This window comes from Macaca mulatta, chromosome 5 (genome assembly GCF_049350105.2).
Source record: "Macaca mulatta isolate MMU2019108-1 chromosome 5, T2T-MMU8v2.0, whole genome shotgun sequence".
Lineage (NCBI taxonomy): Eukaryota > Metazoa > Chordata > Mammalia > Primates > Cercopithecidae > Macaca > Macaca mulatta.
In genome coordinates, this window is record NC_133410.1 from 184,504,428 (window position 1) to 184,522,630 (window position 18,203).

Here is an 18,203-nt window from a genome sequence, read left to right on the forward strand (position 1 = left end):
GTGGCTGTCCAAATAAACAAGAGTAATTAATTTTACCATGATTTCTATTAACTCCCAATATTCATTACTAATGTATGCTCAAATAGCATTTTCCATCTTTTTAAAAAAGTATTTTCATAATTTTCTTTCAGTCTGATGCACTAATTGTATACTATTGGGATATTTGAATACTAACTGGGGAAAATTAGTTCTTTGTGAAGGTCAAAAAATAACTATTGAGATAAAATTTGTATATAGTGAAGTGTGGTTTTGGCATAAATGTGATGATGGTGGATTCAAATCACAGCAGCTGAGATCATCTATTCTTTATAAACCCCACAGCTGGAAATGAGTAGTAAATTCTGAAGGCCATGACAGAGAGACCACGAGGAGAGAGAGAGGGAGTAGATAAATACGTAGACAGATGACTTTGAAACACCAAGATTCATAAGCATTCGTGTGTCACATTTTTAGATAAATTCAGGTGCGTTCTTATGATGTGGTAGTAAACGTTTAACAACCTGCTCTCTAAAAAATCAATGTATACATATATGTATGTAAACAAATGTATTATTAATTTTATTGATATAAAATATGCCCCAACAATTTATGTATGACAACACATTATATTCTTTATTTTATATTCCATATAGCAAAGTGATTTTCACAGAATACTTTCATTAATATTTGCCAAACTCTTGTATTTGTATTGAAATTATGGTTGCAATTGACATTAATGTTGATTTTTTTATGTTAATGAGTAAGACAGTAAAGAAACAATGAAGGCATATATAGAAACTTCACTCATTCACCATTGGCCTGAACAACTTATTTGCAGGATTGAATAACAGTTTTTGAATATTAAAAAAACAATTCCTCAGTTTTTGTGGGATTTCTAATGTAACAATAATAGACACAACAAACTTTAAAGTTAAATTGCATTATTTATAGTTTCTCCATCATTTTCTGAATTTTATACCAGAGACTGCAGAACTATTACAGCCTTAAGTTGAATACAGCTTGCCTCCTGTTTTAGTAAATAAAGTCTTTTTTTGGAACACAGCCACACCCATTCATTTATGTATTGGCTATGACAGCTTTCACACTACATAGAATCTCTGTCATAACAAAGTTGAGTAGTTGTGACAGAGACCATATAGCTCTAAAGTCCAAAATATTGAGGCTCTGGCTCCTAACAGAAAAAGTTTTCTGACTCCTGAAGCAAACCAAAATTTACCAATAAAACTTTCTGGTATATTGAAAATGTTCTTTACCTGCTCGGTAAATACAGAGTAAATACTTTGTATTTACTCGGTAAATACTTTGATACAGTAACCACTTAGCTACCTGAGACTACTGAGTACTTGAACTATTAAGTACTATCATTGAAGAGCTGAATTTTTAATGTTATTTCATTTTAATTAATTTAAATTTAAATAGCCATGTTTTGCTAGTAGCTACTTTATGAAGCAGGGTAGGTCGAGACAGTTATCAGCACCACGAATCATGCCCTGATTTCTCACATTTGCTGAATTTCAAGGTGTAAATGTGGAGTCCTAATAAGGGAAAAGGGGTCGGGCTGGTAGCACCAAGGGAAAGGAAAGAGAAAGCAGATAAGCTATAAGCCTGCCTTTCTTCACGATCCAGGACGCGTAGCCCTCCTGCACAAACAACTCACAACCTTTCTGTGCCCAGCTATCACTAGACCCACAGCTGATAGAAAAATGAAAGTTAGAAACCTTGGTATTATAAGTACTGCACAAAGCCCTTTTCAGTGCACACCACAAGCACCATTCTATAAAATCCCCAGCAAGCTTTTGTCTCCTTGAAGTCAGCTCCTCTTTTGCTGGTCTGCTCATTGCACCCTTGTGAAGTATTTTCATACCTTCTCCAATAAATCTGCCTTTTTATCTACAACTGTCTTGGTAATTTCTTCTTATCCTGATGCCACTGGCCTAGATAGTCATTGATCACCCATGACAGTAAACACATCGACTTCAAGCTACCAATTTCAAGCTATCGATGTGACATCACTGAATAAGTTAGGAAGAAATGTACATTATTATACAGTATTTGTACCATACAGTTCCAATAAACATAAATAACCTCTAAAGCATGGATAAAACACTAGTCAATAATTAACAAGTGATATGTTTTGAGTATTTATTACCTTGATTTTAATTTAATTAGTTTAATTATACATTTATATAATTTAATTTTAAGAATACATGTGTTTAATAACGAATGGCAAAATTCCTAAAAAATGTTAACAGTTTTCTCTCAAACCAGTGCAATCTAACTTCAGCAGATGACTGAATGAAAACACCATGCTCTTTATTACTATACATAAAATCAACTGAACTAAAGAAAAAGGTAAGTGAAAGAGAAAATCAAAAGGATCCATTAGTATGAAACTCAGTTTGTAAAAATGGTTATATTGTCAAAGGCAAGGCATTTCTAGTTGCACAAAGAGAAACAGTGTCACAGAAACTAACAGAGTAGGGATTTGTTACTCAGAGTCAGTGGATTCTATGGGAATTTCAAAGATGATCCCTCTCAATTAATATGCAAAATTTATGTAAAGATATAAAAAGATTTTCCTGGGAATAAATTAACATTCAGGGAGGTTGGGGAATTTTGCTTTTGAAAATTTGAATATTAAAGTTGTTATCTCTCAGTCAAAAATTTAATAAGCACATTTGTGGCTTAAATATAATGATTGTAAAGCTAAAACCGTAAATCTTTCGGATCCCAAATCTGAATCAAGTAAGAGTAGATGAGAATTAGCCTAAGCTGAAAAATGGAACCTAAATGTCTCATATGAGGCTGGGCAGGAGCCAGGATCATCACTTTGAAACTATTTGAAGAAAAAATTCATAAATTGAAATACGGTACTGAGAGTCATACAGAACCCAGCACAAAGGGACAAAGAGATTCAAACTAGGAAAAGACAAGTGATAAATACATTACGGGTAGAATTAACAACTCTCATATAGGTTCGATGAAAATTTTAGAAGTGAAAAATAGAATAAATATTTAAATATCAATTTTAAGTGTTTTTACATACAGTAATTTTTTTAAGTATTTAGTTCACTACTGCACATTAGTTTAAGTTTTTTTTTCTGTTATACTTGTTTCTGCTCGCTTACCATTTTTACATTAAAAATAGTGTGAGATGGCTTTTCAGTCAGGTGACTCTCAAGTCTTTTTGGCTAAATTTTTCTAAACTTTTAGTATAAGAAGTTTTTTTCTTGTTGATTTATCACCCAGAATATATATTAAAAGGGCATTTGCCACATTAAATTGCATTGAACACCCTTTTCAAAGCCAGTGCACTCATAGAACATGTCTATGCTTGAAGATGAATTTGACTGGAGTCATTTGGCTTCCCTAATAGCTCTGCTTTTAAATGTAATCATGAAGAACTCCAGGTACTCAGTGTTAACAACTAATGATTGCCCTGAAAATGTCAGTCAGCCTAAGTGACTGACAATTTTTTCTTCGTGAGGTGAGTGTATGACATTAAATACTTGTTGAATAAAAGAATAAAAAATCAAAGTAAAGAGATCTTTGTTTTATAAATTAGGTATATTGCTCCTCTAGATCTAATCTAACTATAGTTGTGATTATTTAAATCTACTGTTCAAAAGCAATTAACTAAATTATGGTAAAGGAATACGAGTACTGAACTGGGAGACTGGGATAATTCTATCAAAATCTGCTGGAGATTTAAATATCTTCATCTTTAAATTATGAGTGCACAACCATGTAATTTCAGTTTTCTCATTCAATTTTATGTTTCTTTCTTTCTTTTTTTGAGACGGAGTCTCACGCTTGTCCAGTGGTGCAATCTTGGCTCACTGTAAGCTCCACCTCCCGGGTTCACGCCATTCTCCTGCCTCAGCCTCCGGAGTAGCTGGGACTACAGGCGCCCGCCACCGCACCCGGCTAATTTTTGTATTTTTAGTAGGAACGGGGTTTCACCATGTTGGCCAGGCTGGTCTCAAACTCCTGCCCTCAGGTGATCCGCCCACCTCGGCCTTCAGAAGTGCTGGGATTACAGGCGTGAAACACCGCGCCTGGCCAGTTTTATGTTTCTTAACTGGAGAGCTGGAGCCATTATGAGCAAAATAAACAGAAAAGATTTTTTCCGTCCAACCGATGGACCAAGCTAGACATTGTATCTTCAACAACATTTTCTCTTCAGGTACACCATTGACTATTCAGCACTATTCCCAGCAAATATCAGTCACAAATGAAAACTATAGTCTGTTTTCACAGAAATGTTTCTTGTGATTTTTCCCTCTTTGCTATTCTTATTTTCACTGTCTTAACTCAGGTCATCAGCATCTTTTCACATGAACTACTGAATTTTTCTCCTAACAGACCATGCTCTTCATCTCCCTGCACCCCAAGTATCTCCAATATTTCCAAGGTGTCTTTCTTGATGAAAAAGCACTGATTTTATAAACTTCAACCTCTTCCTTTGATTTAGAGGTTAAAGCCTAACCCATATATAGAAGTCTGCATCTTTCCCAATCTAGTTTTCTTATTTTTCTAGTATAGTCTTTTGCCAATTTCCATCATCCTTCATATCTTTGGATTCACATCCCCAACTCTGGAGAAGGCAAAAACATCAAATTTAGTTACATCAGTCGTTCGTTTTTTCCCACTTTATGCTTTTGGCAATGCTGCTCCTGCTGCATAGTATACACTTTCCCCTTTTTTTATCAGGTGAAATTCTACCTATTTATAAGTTCCTGCTCAAATACTAATTGTATTGAAAAGTTTCCCTGAATACCTTGGAAGAAAAAGTTCTGCCTCCCTCATCTGAAGTCATCTCATAGCACTTTTATGTAACCCTATTTCAGTACTTAACACATTGAGTTATATTTAGCTGTTGCCCTTATACTTTCTCTGGTAGATTATGTGCTAATTTCTTTCTTTCTTTATCCATCTATCCATCAAGCATTTACTGAAGACCTGCTATTCATCAGACACTTTGTCAGAATATAGGGGACGGAGTTGTAAGAACTGAGTTTAGCTTTAACAAGTTTATTTTTTATATGGAAATCCAACATTTAAGTAAATTTTAATTTACAATATAGGATATTGAGTGCTGTGGTAGGTAGTCGTCTCTGCAGAGAATACTTTGGAAAAAAGAACTTTAGAATTCACTGCATAGGAGGGTAGGAATTAGGTCCAAGGACTTTCTCTGGTTGAGGTCGACCATTCGTTTATTAACTATTTAGAGTGGAGTATAATTAATTCTCGATAGATGTCATTAAATACACTTTATTTCGAGTATACGGAGGCTTATTCTCTCTCGTGTGTTGGATAAAGGCCACAGGTAGTGAAGATATTTCGGAGATGTGAAGAATCCAGTAGGAATGACAACACCCAGCATTTCCATTCAACCAGATCCCACGGGGAAAATGTCAGTTTTGTGAAGGCAGATATATTAACCACGTGCAACTCCATTAATATAAATAATCTTATCCACTGAGCTCTCCCACAGACCTTCTTGGGCCCAATCAGACAGTAATGAAGTGCAGGCGAGACAGCATTCTGTACTCACATTCCAGGCAATAGTTCAAGCCCCTCCTCTAGGTCCTCCAAGAAGGAGACAGGATGACTGACTTATTGTATATTTGACTCATTTTCCTAGAAAGTGCAGACTCGCTATAAAACGTGTTAGGTGGTGAGAACGCCGGTGGTTCACTGTTTTCCTGCACTTTCAGCCTCAATGCAAACCCTCTGCCCAAAGACTCGCTCCAGCACGGAGGAGCTGCGTCTTCAGCACACTTTCCCTGTTGCCAGGTAACCAACTCCCTCAGCCTAGTCTCCAGGGGTCACGAGCCGCTTCCGCCTCCCCCGCCAGGGTGCTCCAATCAGCGACCAGTGTGGCTGTCACGTGGGCATCCGGGGCCGACCCTGGAGAGCCCGGCTCGCGGCGCCTTACATCGTGGCTCCGTTCTGGGGCTTGCGGAGCCCGCTTCCCCGCCCCGCGGAGCCCGCGGGCCCGGCCGCCCCGCCCCCGGGAGCCCGGGCGGAGCAGGCCGGGAGGGCGGGGCGGGTCCGCGCGTTGGCGGTGCTAGCCCCGCAGCTGCGCCGGCCGGCTTCAGCACCTTTCTCTGTCCGCCGCTACAGCCGCCTCCTCCTCCAGGTAAGAAGCCGGTGGGGCCGCAGAGATACGGCAAGCTCAGGCTTGAAGAGGGTGATGCTTGAACTGTCGCGGCGTCATGCGAGACGGGCTCTGACCACCCTGTGGTCGCGGACCAGGGTGATGTACGTCCTGCAGGACTTTGCACACCATGGTGCCTAATGAGATAATCCCCTTGATTTTAGAGCCACACACCTGATTCTTACAAGGCACAGCAAACAGCGAATATTTATGTATCTAAACTACCATTGCAGTGTAAACTATGGACATTTCGAGGGACATTGTTTTATTTTTATGGCCATTAAGTATATGTCTAGAGCATAGATTGCTGTTCTCATGCCTCCGCCGGCCAGACACTTCTGTATAGATCATTTACGGTAACCCTTTGAAGATGGTCTTATTAGTAGGGTTGTACTAAGAAAGGTTTGAGTAAAAAGGAAATGTATTCCAGAAAAAACAAAACAAACAAACAAACAAAAAAAAAAGATATTGGATGTAAGACATGTATACTATGTATTAAGTAGATCGTAAAATAGAATCTTTGCTGTCCTCCCCTCTCCAAAACCAGACTTGTTTTGCTTGCAAAGATTGAAAGGAACAAACAATTTAAGGAGACTTTAACTATATTAATTAAAAGCAATTGATTTGAATGAAAAGTAATGAAAAGTCCAACCATGTATCAAAAATAAGTTATTTTGCATGTTAATATATACATATACGTACTATATATATTTAACAAGGGTTTGAAGAAAGATATTGCATTTCTGAATCTTTCATAAATATCCTTTAGAGAAAACTATCCAAAAACACAAGTTCATTATAAAAGGATACGAAATGGCCAAAGTCCAACAATGTGAGGTTATAGTTGCCATTCTTAGCACTGTAGTAACATTTCTGCGTTGTAAAAATTAGAAAATAAATGACAATGAATTTATGAGAATTAATAAATTTGAAGTCCACAGGAGTTTAAGCATTAATTTATTTGTAGATTTATGCCTTATCATTACCCTGCTTGCCAGGAGCTGATGCTGGGCGGGTGGTGATTACAAACTCTTTGGAGAAAGCACTCTTACATCCTTTTGAGATTCTGCCTCACTGGCCTAAGTGTGCAAGAAAATGGCTATAGTTATATCTAACTGTTTTGAAGGCAGACATCTGAGATAGGTGGTCTGAGAACCTTTCCCCTCCTATGATCTAAAATTAAGTGTAGTTATTAAGTGCTTTTGAAAAGTTGTCAATTCATTAATATTTTGGGATACATCCTTTACTGGATTGTTTGGAGATTAATGTTACAAATGGTGGCTTTAGAGTTCCTGGGAAGTTTTAAAGCAATGACCTATTTCAAAGGGCATATATGGAAAGTAAAGCTCTTGAGTTCCACAAACTTTATGTAAAAATAACTGATTGAATGTTATTGTTTACATTACTCTGACTTTCTCTTGTGTTATTAATAGAACTGCTTAAAGAACTGTGGACATCTGAAGATGTTAAATATGCTTACTTGAAAGTTTTACCATTCTTTATTCTTCTTATTTCTAATGATAAATAGTGGTGTTCTAAATATTTTTAAGTTACTCATTAGTCACATAATAATCCCATAGATTAGAAAGCCATACATTAATTTAGGCCAGAAAAACAGTGCTCCCGGTATAGGGAAGACTAGGGCTAGAGCGCTTTTGTTGTTGCTGTTTTCTGTAGACTCTATCTTGTATCCTTTAGTCTGGGAAAGGAGGGGCAGGGCCAGTGGCAGGTTTTTAATTACTGGGAGAAGTTTAAGAACAGGTTTCTGTTTGTTTGTTTTATTGTTTTACCCTGATGGATACTAGAAGTCCAACATGAATGATTAGTTTGTCACTATTAATGAAATGTGTAAATTCTCCAGAGTACCTAATTTTGTTACCTAAATACTTTAATGAAAACTAAAATGTAATTCTAACAGTGTTGAAGCATTCACGTTTTCGTCCTGTATTCCAGAATTTCTTTGAAATCTAACGTATGCAAGAAAGGTAACCCTTGATCAGATTACTGAATTGTAATACTGAATACTTAGAGTTTACCCAGCCATTCATGATAATTACGTATATGCAAGCATCATTGCTTCTTTTGATAACTGCTGAATTATCTCATTTTACATTTTGTATATCTGTTCCATTGAACAGATGGAAATATTAAAGTGAAGTCATGTATCTTCCAGTGTGTCTTCAGGAACAGAGATTTCATCAAAATTATATTAATTTATAGAAATCATATGAGGATAGGCCGGGCGTGGTGGCTCATACCTGTAATCCTGGCACTTTGGGAGGCTGAGGCAGGTGGATCACCTGAGGTCAGGATTTTGAGACCAGCCTGACCAACATGGTGAAACCCCATCTTTGTTAAAAATACAAAAATTAGCTGGGCGTGGTGACGCATGTCTGTAATCCCAGCTACTTGGGAGGCTGAGGCATGAGAATCTCTTGAACCCAGGAGGCGGAGGTTGTAGTGAGCCGAGACTGTGCCCCTGCACGCCAGCCTGGGTGACAGAGCAAGACTCCGTCCAAAAAAAAAAAAAAAAAAAGAGATGATACTGGAAGGAATTTCTTATTAATTCATGCTCCTTTTCTTTTGTATCAGAAACATATGAAACTCAAGATTTGATTGGTACTTTTCAATATCCAAGACTGTGCTTTATCCTGTTAAAAAAAATATCGTGATTATTTTTTCATTGTTGATAAGACTATTCCTTGAGATTTGTGAGCAAGAAATTAGATATGGATACCTGAAGAGAATTTTAGAAATTCTCCCAAAGAATCTGTTCTATAAGGAAACAAAACATAGAGAAAAGCATTTTTCTTATTTGAGTTTACTTATAATGTTCACTAAGGACTTGCAACTTTGGTAATAAAAATTGGTAGAAACACTATAAAATGATCCGCTTTGTATAGTAGAAGAAAAATTCCCATTATGATTAATTAGAAAGATTTGAAAAGTTCCCACTTAAAGCATGGGCTGTCACTTTAGAAGACACAGTTCAGGTTATTTTCATCTGATTTCAGTGACTAGACAGGTATCACTTCAGTGACTAGTCAAACATTTCAAATAGGCTAGATTTTGTAAGAAAAAAAAGAACTTGATGTTGGAGCCACAGCTGGCACATGCCTTCCAGATGTCACATTATCAGCTACTTGAGTAAAATAATTTTTATATATAATGATAGAAGTCTTACTTTTTATTGAGCTAAATGTACTTACAATGTGTAGTTCAGTAAACTTCTTATAAAATTCTATAATTCTACATTCTAATTTTTAAAATGCACCATAGAAATAGACAGTAATATAAATCTATAATTAAGATAATACAGGAGGTAATTTAACAATGTTATTTGCTATGATAAGGATGATTGATAATTGTCATGTTCAGATAAATTCTAGCAAAAGTGTAAGAAATAAATTTCCATATGTCAGTGAAGATATAACAGTCAATACTTGTTTTGTACATTCAGATGTTCTGAGATGGAGAACTCAAGGTAGAGGTCCTTAAACAATTTTTCTTGTGCTTAGGTTTATTGTTTTCTTCTTCAAGATTCTTCATATGTATTTTTTTTAGCTGTAAGCATGTGCCAGTATCCCAGGCAGACTCATTCACAGCGATGTATAGTAAGTTCAATTTCATATCACGCACACAAAAAAACTTACTTTCAAATTGGAAAGTAGAAAATAATTTTTATTACACGAAGCACTCATGTTTAATGTGCTATTAAAAATAAACTCTTCATTATCCAATACAAACAGCTCCACATGAAGTCTCAAAAAATGAATAGTTGGTTAATAAGAAATAGCTAACATTTAATTACGTTTGATTCTTTAAGATAAAATATTATGGGTGGCTTTTAATGAAACGAGTTATGGACCATTTTATTTTTAAGGTAAACAGGTTTGAAAGGATCATTTCGGAATTTATGATAGAAGGATCCTTAAGACCAGTTACTCTAACACCGTTATTTTCTTAATGAGGACACTGAACACGTAAAAATTATGTTTGCAAAATTTTTAAGGGAAAAACTGGCTTAGAACCTCGGACTGTGACACTCATCTTTGTGCTCCCTCTCTAAAGAGCTACAGAATGGATCACCAACATGGTTTTCTCATGTATTATATTTCTTCAAGTGACTAAGTCAGAAGTTTAAATAATTAAAGTCTAAATCATTTTCGCATGGTTAAAATAATTGTTGTAGTTAACAAACAATATGCACGTGTTTTGGTCTCATCATATAGAAAGTTTACTTAAAATACTAGTTAAAAATTATTTTTCCAATACTTATATAATGTATTGGTTTGCTCATTAAAATAAGATTTGCTGCAAAGTCGTTTGTGACTTGAGATCTGGTTACCTTAGAAATGTCTTATCCCAATGCACTCCGTGGTACATAGGTAGCCATCACGCCTAAAATTAAATGTTAAGAATATTAGAAATAAGATGCTTTTGGAAGTTATATCTGAAGCCAAGATTATGGTTACCCTTAGGTACAACTGTAAGGTTGAATACGTTTGTTTTCTAGGCTTTCTCCCACTTTGGTACTAGATGCTACTTATAGCACTGTTACTCAAAGTGTACCTTGGACTAGCAGCATAAGCATCTCTTGGGACCTTGTTAGATATACATATCTTTAGGCCAGGTCCCTACCAGATCAGAATTTCTCAGGGAGGGGCTCAGGAATCTGTGTTTTAACAAGCCCCAAGTGATTCTTATGCAATGTGGAGTTTGAGAAGTACTGCTACAGAGTACTTTATGCCGTGCAGGTGAATGGTACATGAACATTACTGGCTCAACAGGCGATCAAGTCTCTTGGCAACTTGGTTGCCTCTTGAGATAGTAATGTTCATGTACTATTCTACTTCTGAAGCTTTACTTGGAAGTACCATAAACTACTAAGTAAATGAATTTATTCCTGAAAATATAATAGTGGATATGTTTCACTAAAATTTACATATCAATAGTGGCTTTTTGGGCATAATATCTCACCTTCAAAATTAATTCATTAGCTCATGTTTAAGGGAAATTTTATGTTGGCTAAGAGCATTGTATTTGACTTAGGCAGACTAATATGTAGATTACCAACCTATCAGATCTGTGCCTGCGCCCTGCCTTGGGTGATATAGCCCTTTACTTAGCGAATTAAAATCAGACTTATTTCAGGTCTCTGTCAATATATTATGCATATATTGAAGATGGTTTTAGTTTAGTTACTTTATGTAGACCCTTTTTTCCCATTTTTTTCACTTCTTTTTTCTTTTCTTTTTTCTTCTGAGACAGGGTCTCCTGCTGGAGTGCAGTGGTGCGATCATGGCTCACTGCAGCCTCGAACTCCCAGGCTCAATCAATCCCCCCATATCAGCCTTCTGAGTAGTTGGGACTACAGGCACGTGCCACCACTCCTGGCTAATTTTTTTTTTTTTTTTTAATTTTTGTAGAGAAGATATCTCACTATGTTGCCCAGGCTGGTCTGGAACTCCTGGGCTCAAACGATCCACCCAACTTGGTCTGCATGAGGTTCTGTGCCTGGCCCTGTTTTTGTTTGTTTGTTTGTTTGTTTTGATATTCAAACTTCTAAGTGTCCATTTGATTTTCTTTCCTGGTTTTCCCAAATTGACTTGCCAAAATAATTTTTAACACCTTTTCCCAGAACATGAATATGCCAGTATTAAGTGACTTTCTGCCATATGGGGAATCCTAAGTTTGATAGACAGAGAAGCATGAAGGCTCATCCTGCTTCAAAAACTCAACATGCAAAACCCAACTCACAAACCAGGTTAATTAGAAGAGGAGCGAGGGTCCTGGGGATTACATAGCAATTTATGGCAGAGGTCCTCAAGTCTTTTTTTTTTTTTTAATGAGCAATGATTCTATTTATAAAAATAGGAGTATACTTTCTTGCCACGCCCTATTGAAGAAATAATCTTGTATCTTTTCTATGACAAATATTTACTTATTTCCTTTCATAGTGTTCTCTGAATGGAATATTTACTTCAAAAATTCCGAGTTTATCCTTGAAAATATGTGATTTCTCCCTTTTCTTTTCTCTCTCTCTTTTTCTTTTTTTTTTTTTGGAGACAGAGTCTCACTCTGTCGCCCAGACTAGAGTGCAATGGCACGATCTAGGCTCATTGCTACCTCCGCCTCCCGGATTCAAGCAATTCTCCAGCCTCAGCCTCCCAAGTACCTGTGATTACAGGCGCACGCCATTATGCCTGGATACTTTTTGTATTTTTAGTGGAGACGGAGTTTCACCATGTTGGTCAGAGTGGTCTCGAACTTCTGACCTCGGCCCGCCTTGGCCTCCCAAAGTGCTGGGATTACAGGCATGAGCCACCACGCCCGGCCTCTCCCTTTTCTATTATTCTTTGGATAACTCTCTCAGAATGGTCACATTGAAAGTATATGAATGAGCCTGTTGAAGTAGAGGTGGATTACTTCTTTGATCAAATCAAAAATTATTTCCATGTTGCAGCACAAAAGCTTCTGTAATCCTCTAAGCATCTGGGTAAGTCTAGTTCCAGGATTCAAATCCATGTAATTTTCATTTTCATGGCTAAAATGGAGGAAAGTATAAAAATAAGTATATGGAAATAGATAATAAAGGTAACTCCATTCATCTTTCCATATCTTTGGATCAGTGTCTTGCTCTTTTGATGTTCAGTGTTTGGTCTTACATATAACTCCTGTGTTTTGTTGACCAAGATGGAATTCATACTGGTGTAGTGGTCATTTTGTGAGCCCAAACTAGAACTGCCATAATGACCTTATTCTTCTCTACTTGCTACCTAATCCAGGATTTTAATGTAGGCTAATACTGTACTTGTGACCTATTTTGTCTTCTAAGCTTTTAAGAACATCATGATTTGACATATATTGGGAATGCTTAGATAACACTGCCTGCCAAGCATGTAAAAGGTTAACTCAGAAATGCTCAGGCAAACTCAAGCATGTAAAAGGTAAACTAGACATTTAAGAGATTAATTTCAGTCAGTAGAAGATACCAGAGGCAGTTTTTCTGCCAACTCATCTTTATAGTCATTGAACTAGGCCAGTAGTTCTTAAGCCTTACTGTGTACTTAAATTGTCTAAGAGTGATATTGAAAAGCTCCACTCCAAGGTTCTCATTTATAAGAGTTGGGATGTGATTCACAATTCTGCATTTTTAGCAAGTGTCTGAGTCAATTCTGATGCGAAATACTTGAGAACCACACTTTGAGATACACTGATTAAGAGACTTTTGAAATCCTATTTATCCTTAATAATGTATGATGCTATATATCACAATGATAATAATGCTCATTTAGAATTATGGATTCAGACAAGAAGAGTTCAAGTTAGTGGGCCAATGGATGATTTTTTAAAAATTCCTTTCAGTTTTCTGCATTTTCCAGATGTTTTCCAAAGAGTAAGCACCTATGGATTATATGAGAAGACATATTTTTTGCATAGCTCTGAGCATATAGTATATTTACATTTTAAACACTGATATTTCAACAACATGTTTTTAGGGTTTTATTTTTTAGTAATAAAGGCAATACATTTCCATTACAGAAAAATTACACAATTCAGAAGTGTATAAAAGTGAGTTTAACAAAACTACCTTGAATCTCTGCATCCTGGTATAACTCTGACCTTTGAATAGACATTTTTAGGTACTTTTATTGATTTTTTTTACGATTTCTCAGAAATTCCCAGAAACACATCTCAGAGTCTTTATTTTTGTGCTCCCTCTTTTTAGCAAGCTTTTTTTCACCGGATGTCTTTATATTTTGCTTTCCTTGAAATGTCTGCTCGGTATCACCTTTGAGGTCTTCCTATGCTCTCTTTTAAAACAATTACAATGTGAGCTCTGTCTCCAGAACTCCTTTTCCCTTTTCGCTCCAGTATTTTTATTTTCCTCTATTCCACAAATTATCTTGAGAGATGTGGGTGTGTATATATATGTGTGTGTGTGTGTATATATAACTCAAGATAATTGTGATATATATTACACATATACATATATATTTATATATATGTATAATTATTCATTTTGCTGATTTCCTTTTTTTTTTTTTTAACGACAGAGTCTCACTTTGTCATCCAGGCTAGAGTGCAGTGGCATGATCATAGCTCACTGCAGCCTCGATTTCCTGGGCTCACGTGGTCCTCACACCTCAGCCTCCTGAGTAGCTGGGACTAGAGGTACACGCACCACGCCTGGCTAATTTTTGTGTTTTTGTAGATATAGGTTCTTGCTGTGTTGCCCAGGCTGGGCTTGAACTCCTGGCCTCAAGTGATTCTCCGAGCTTATCCTCCCCAAGCCTGGGATTAAATACACGAGCCCTCGTGCTAATTTTGTGATTCCCTGCTACAAGAATAAAAGCTCTGAGCATGCAGGATTTTTTTTAATTTTTTTTTTTCAGTTCTTGCCTAGCACATAGTTATTGCTCAATAAATATTTATTGAGTGAATGAGTAAATTGTGCAGTGATTACTGAAAGTTTAAAAAGTCAATGAAATAATAAACTTCCCCGAATTTTACCATCTCAAAATAGCCAAATATTTACCTTGAACTGTATATTCTTTTAGCTTTTAATGTATATGTGTATATATGTATATATTAATTTTTAAATGCAGAAATGTAACTCTGACATGCCTTTTAAATTAACTGTGTAGACTTTATGAAATGATTGATTTATAACTACTCTTTTCATATTAAGATGTTTTATGTATATGTTAATATTTTCCCAGTTTTTTCTTTCAATTTTATGATATATTTTAACAAAAATAGTAAAATTCAAGATTTCATTTCATAATTTTTGTAATTTTGTGTTTTTTTAATTATAAGATGACTGTGTCAATTTCTAACATTGTGAGTCGATTTTTCCCTAAATATCAGGAAACAAATTGTGTCTATTGATTACCTTTGTTAAATGAGAAATTTACCATATCTTTGTTTTCTTCTATTCTTCTCCTCAGCTCTAGTACCTAGGAAAACAATATATGATTTTAAAGTTTTGATAATGAACATTTTAGGTTATCTGTCTTCTCTTTCAGTCATTACTTTGTTATTTGCATTTTCATAGCCATATTCCAGTTTCTTTGCTTAATACATTTTAAAAATTACATTGACTTTCATATTTGAGCTGTTTGTTTTGATTCATTTTTAAAAAGACTGTAATTTTTTTTCAAGTACTTTTTAAAGAAGAATACATGTGTAAATTGCCCTCTAAATCTTCCCAGTATGAGAATGTCTTTCTGTTTGTTTTCCCTTCACATATGGATGATACTTTGGCGACTTATAGAAGAGTGAGATCAGCATTTTGAGAGGCTGAGACAGGAGGGTCACTTGAGGATAGTTCAAGATCAGCTTGGACAACATAGCGACACCCTATGTCTACAAAAAAAGAAAAAGAAAAAGAAATTAGCCAGAAGTGTTAGTGTGTGCTGTAGTCTCATTTCGGGAGGCTGAAGCAAGAAGGTCACTTGAGCTCAGGAGTTTGAGAGGGTGTGCTATGATCGGGACACTGCACCCCAGCCTGAGTGATGCAGCAGGACCCGGTCTCAAAAAAGAGAGAGAAAAAAAAGCCAGAACACAATAGTTCTTCAGTTTAATAAAGTAATTATATCACTGAATTGGGAATTTTGTGCAATGGTGAAAAATGATGCCAATCTGTTTTTTTTCCACTTGTATGTACTATTTTTACAAAATTCTTATTTGCTCATTAGAGTGTAAAGAAATAAATTAGCCTTGAATTTGCCTTAATATACCTAGGTATGGATAGTTAACTGTATGCATACATACATACATATATATATTTAAGCAAAGTATGTGTACCTATATATTTAAGCAAAATATGTATATTGCTTAAAACAAAAGCACTTTTGATCTGCCTAATTAGAGTCTTTTTTTAAACCCAGTAAATGAGTTGTCTTTGTTGTTGCTGTTTTTTTTTTTTTTTTGGCTACATCTCAAATTGTTGTTTTTGTTTCTGTAGTTTTTTTTACTTGTGCTTTAGCTTTTTCTAAAAATATTTTTAATATTTTAGTTTGAAGTTTCCTTCTTTGTGTACTGTGTCTTTCAATTTCTCTCTAAATTTAAAAAAAAATGTCTATTTTCCAGTGTTTTGGAAGAGTTTTTTCACTTTGTTCTCTGAATCATTGATTTTTTTTTTTGCAATTTCAGTTCGGCTCTTTATTGTTCTTTAATGTAGATTTTTATTCTGCTATTGTCTTTTTTATTTTCATAATCATTATTTTAGCCATCTCATCCTGCAGACTCTTTATCTTAGCTGATAGTATGCTCATTCCTACTCCTGAATGAGAGATGGCCCATATAGGCTGTTGATGACCAAAGTACAGAATGTGTAGGTTTCTGCAGGCCCCAAACATTTTCTTCTCAGATACTGGATCAGTTATATCACTATGTGATCAATGTCAGATCTCCTTCTTATATCAACATTGATAGAAATCTTATGTCAATATCCTAATCTAATAGGCATTGTCTAGCAGACTCTCTATTATCTAGTAGATTCTTTTTTCCTGAGATGGAATTTTCTCCTTTCTGCATTGACTCAATCAATGGGGAAATACATGAAAAAAAATAAAAGTACTTTTTGCTTCCACTTATAATATGTTGCTGAAGAGCTACACTTCCTTAGAGTGTAGTACTATTGTCTTACCTCACTTTTTCTCTCAATTTTTTTTTTTTTTTTTTAAACTAGGAGCCATGGTCACTGAGTAAATATAAGGGCGGGGATCATGGACTGAGTGAAGGAGGACAGAAAAGGTACATGATGGAAATGAGAAAGACAGTCCTACAGCTCCGAGGCCATGCATGGTTTAATAGCTCTGTTACTTTCTGGTTGATACTGATCTTGTTTTTCTAAATTGGGGGCATTTGATGAGGCAATGACAATGTACATTTATACGTATGTCCTGGGAGAAAGGCTTCTACAATTTCTAGCAGCATTGCGGATGGTCCACCTATGACACTATAGTTCCTTTCACGTGGTACCTATGACACCAATTATAGTACCTTAGTGTTTAGAGGAAATTCCTCCGAGATTAAAATGTCGTTGATGCTGAGACCTTATTTTATGTGTGACTGTGAGTTTTTTGGTGTATTTTTCCTGTGGTAAGTGCCAATTAGGGTTCTTCCAGCTGTAGGTAACAGAAAATATACTCACTTTACTAGCTCATGTAACTAAAAAAGAATCTAAGGATAGAGTTGGACGATTGTATGTATCATTCATAACTAGCTTCAGTGTTAAATTGATGTCATTGTGACTCAGCCCCTCTCTACTGTACTGGCTTTTTTCAAGCTCCAGGTAGTAGCCTCAAGCAATTCTACATACCTCCTCATGATAGTGAGATAACTTATATCCTCTCTGATTTCAGACTCTCTGTGGTTTAGTCCACAGAAGAGAAAGCTGCTTTTTCTAGTAGTGCCCATGAAAGTCCTAAATTTCAAGATTAAACACATTTGACCCAGGCAAACACTGATTGCTTGCAGTCACTAAATATTAGTTTGCATTTTCTAGAACTTTCTATAAATAGAATGATACATTGTATACTTTTTGTCTGTATTGTTCTCAGTATAATTATCTTGATATTTATGCATTTGTTGCATGTATCACTAGTTCATTCCTTCTTATTGGTGCAGAATATTCCATTATATGGATATAGTCCTTTTTTAAATTCCTTTGCCTACTAATGGTTAGTGGGTTGTTTTCAGTTTTTGGCTATTAGAAATAAATCTGTTTAAACATTTATTAAAAAAAATAAACACATTTGAGCTATTTTCCCATCACTGAACCATTAAAATGGCTAGGGAAATGATGAGTATAAACTGGAATCACCTGCTCTAGTTCAGGGACTGGAATTTTACCTAAACCTGGACTGAAGCAGAGGAGAGGGTCATCAAATACAAATGTAGTGATTGCACAAAGAAGGGAATGGAGGTGGTGGGGAGGCAAACAACAAATCTTCAGTATGGTGTTTAAGTGGAAAGTGGGAAGAGATTCTGTCAGGATCTGCTAGAAATGCTATTTTAACCTGGAACA

The 18,203-nt window shown here is 35.8% G+C and overlaps 1 protein-coding gene across 3 annotated transcripts in view; it reads left to right on the top strand.

The window, feature by feature from the left end:
- Positions 1 to 5,941: 5,941 nt before the first annotated feature.
- WDR17 (WD repeat domain 17) overlaps positions 5,942 to 18,203 on the top strand; it is a 118,342-nt gene continuing 106,080 nt past the window's right edge. For all 3 annotated transcript variants that reach the window (XM_078002736.1, XM_078002734.1, XM_078002735.1), the window contains exon 1: positions 5,942 to 6,145. The gene's annotated coding sequence lies outside the window, so the exon portion shown is untranslated. The remainder of the gene's footprint in view (positions 6,146 to 18,203) is intronic.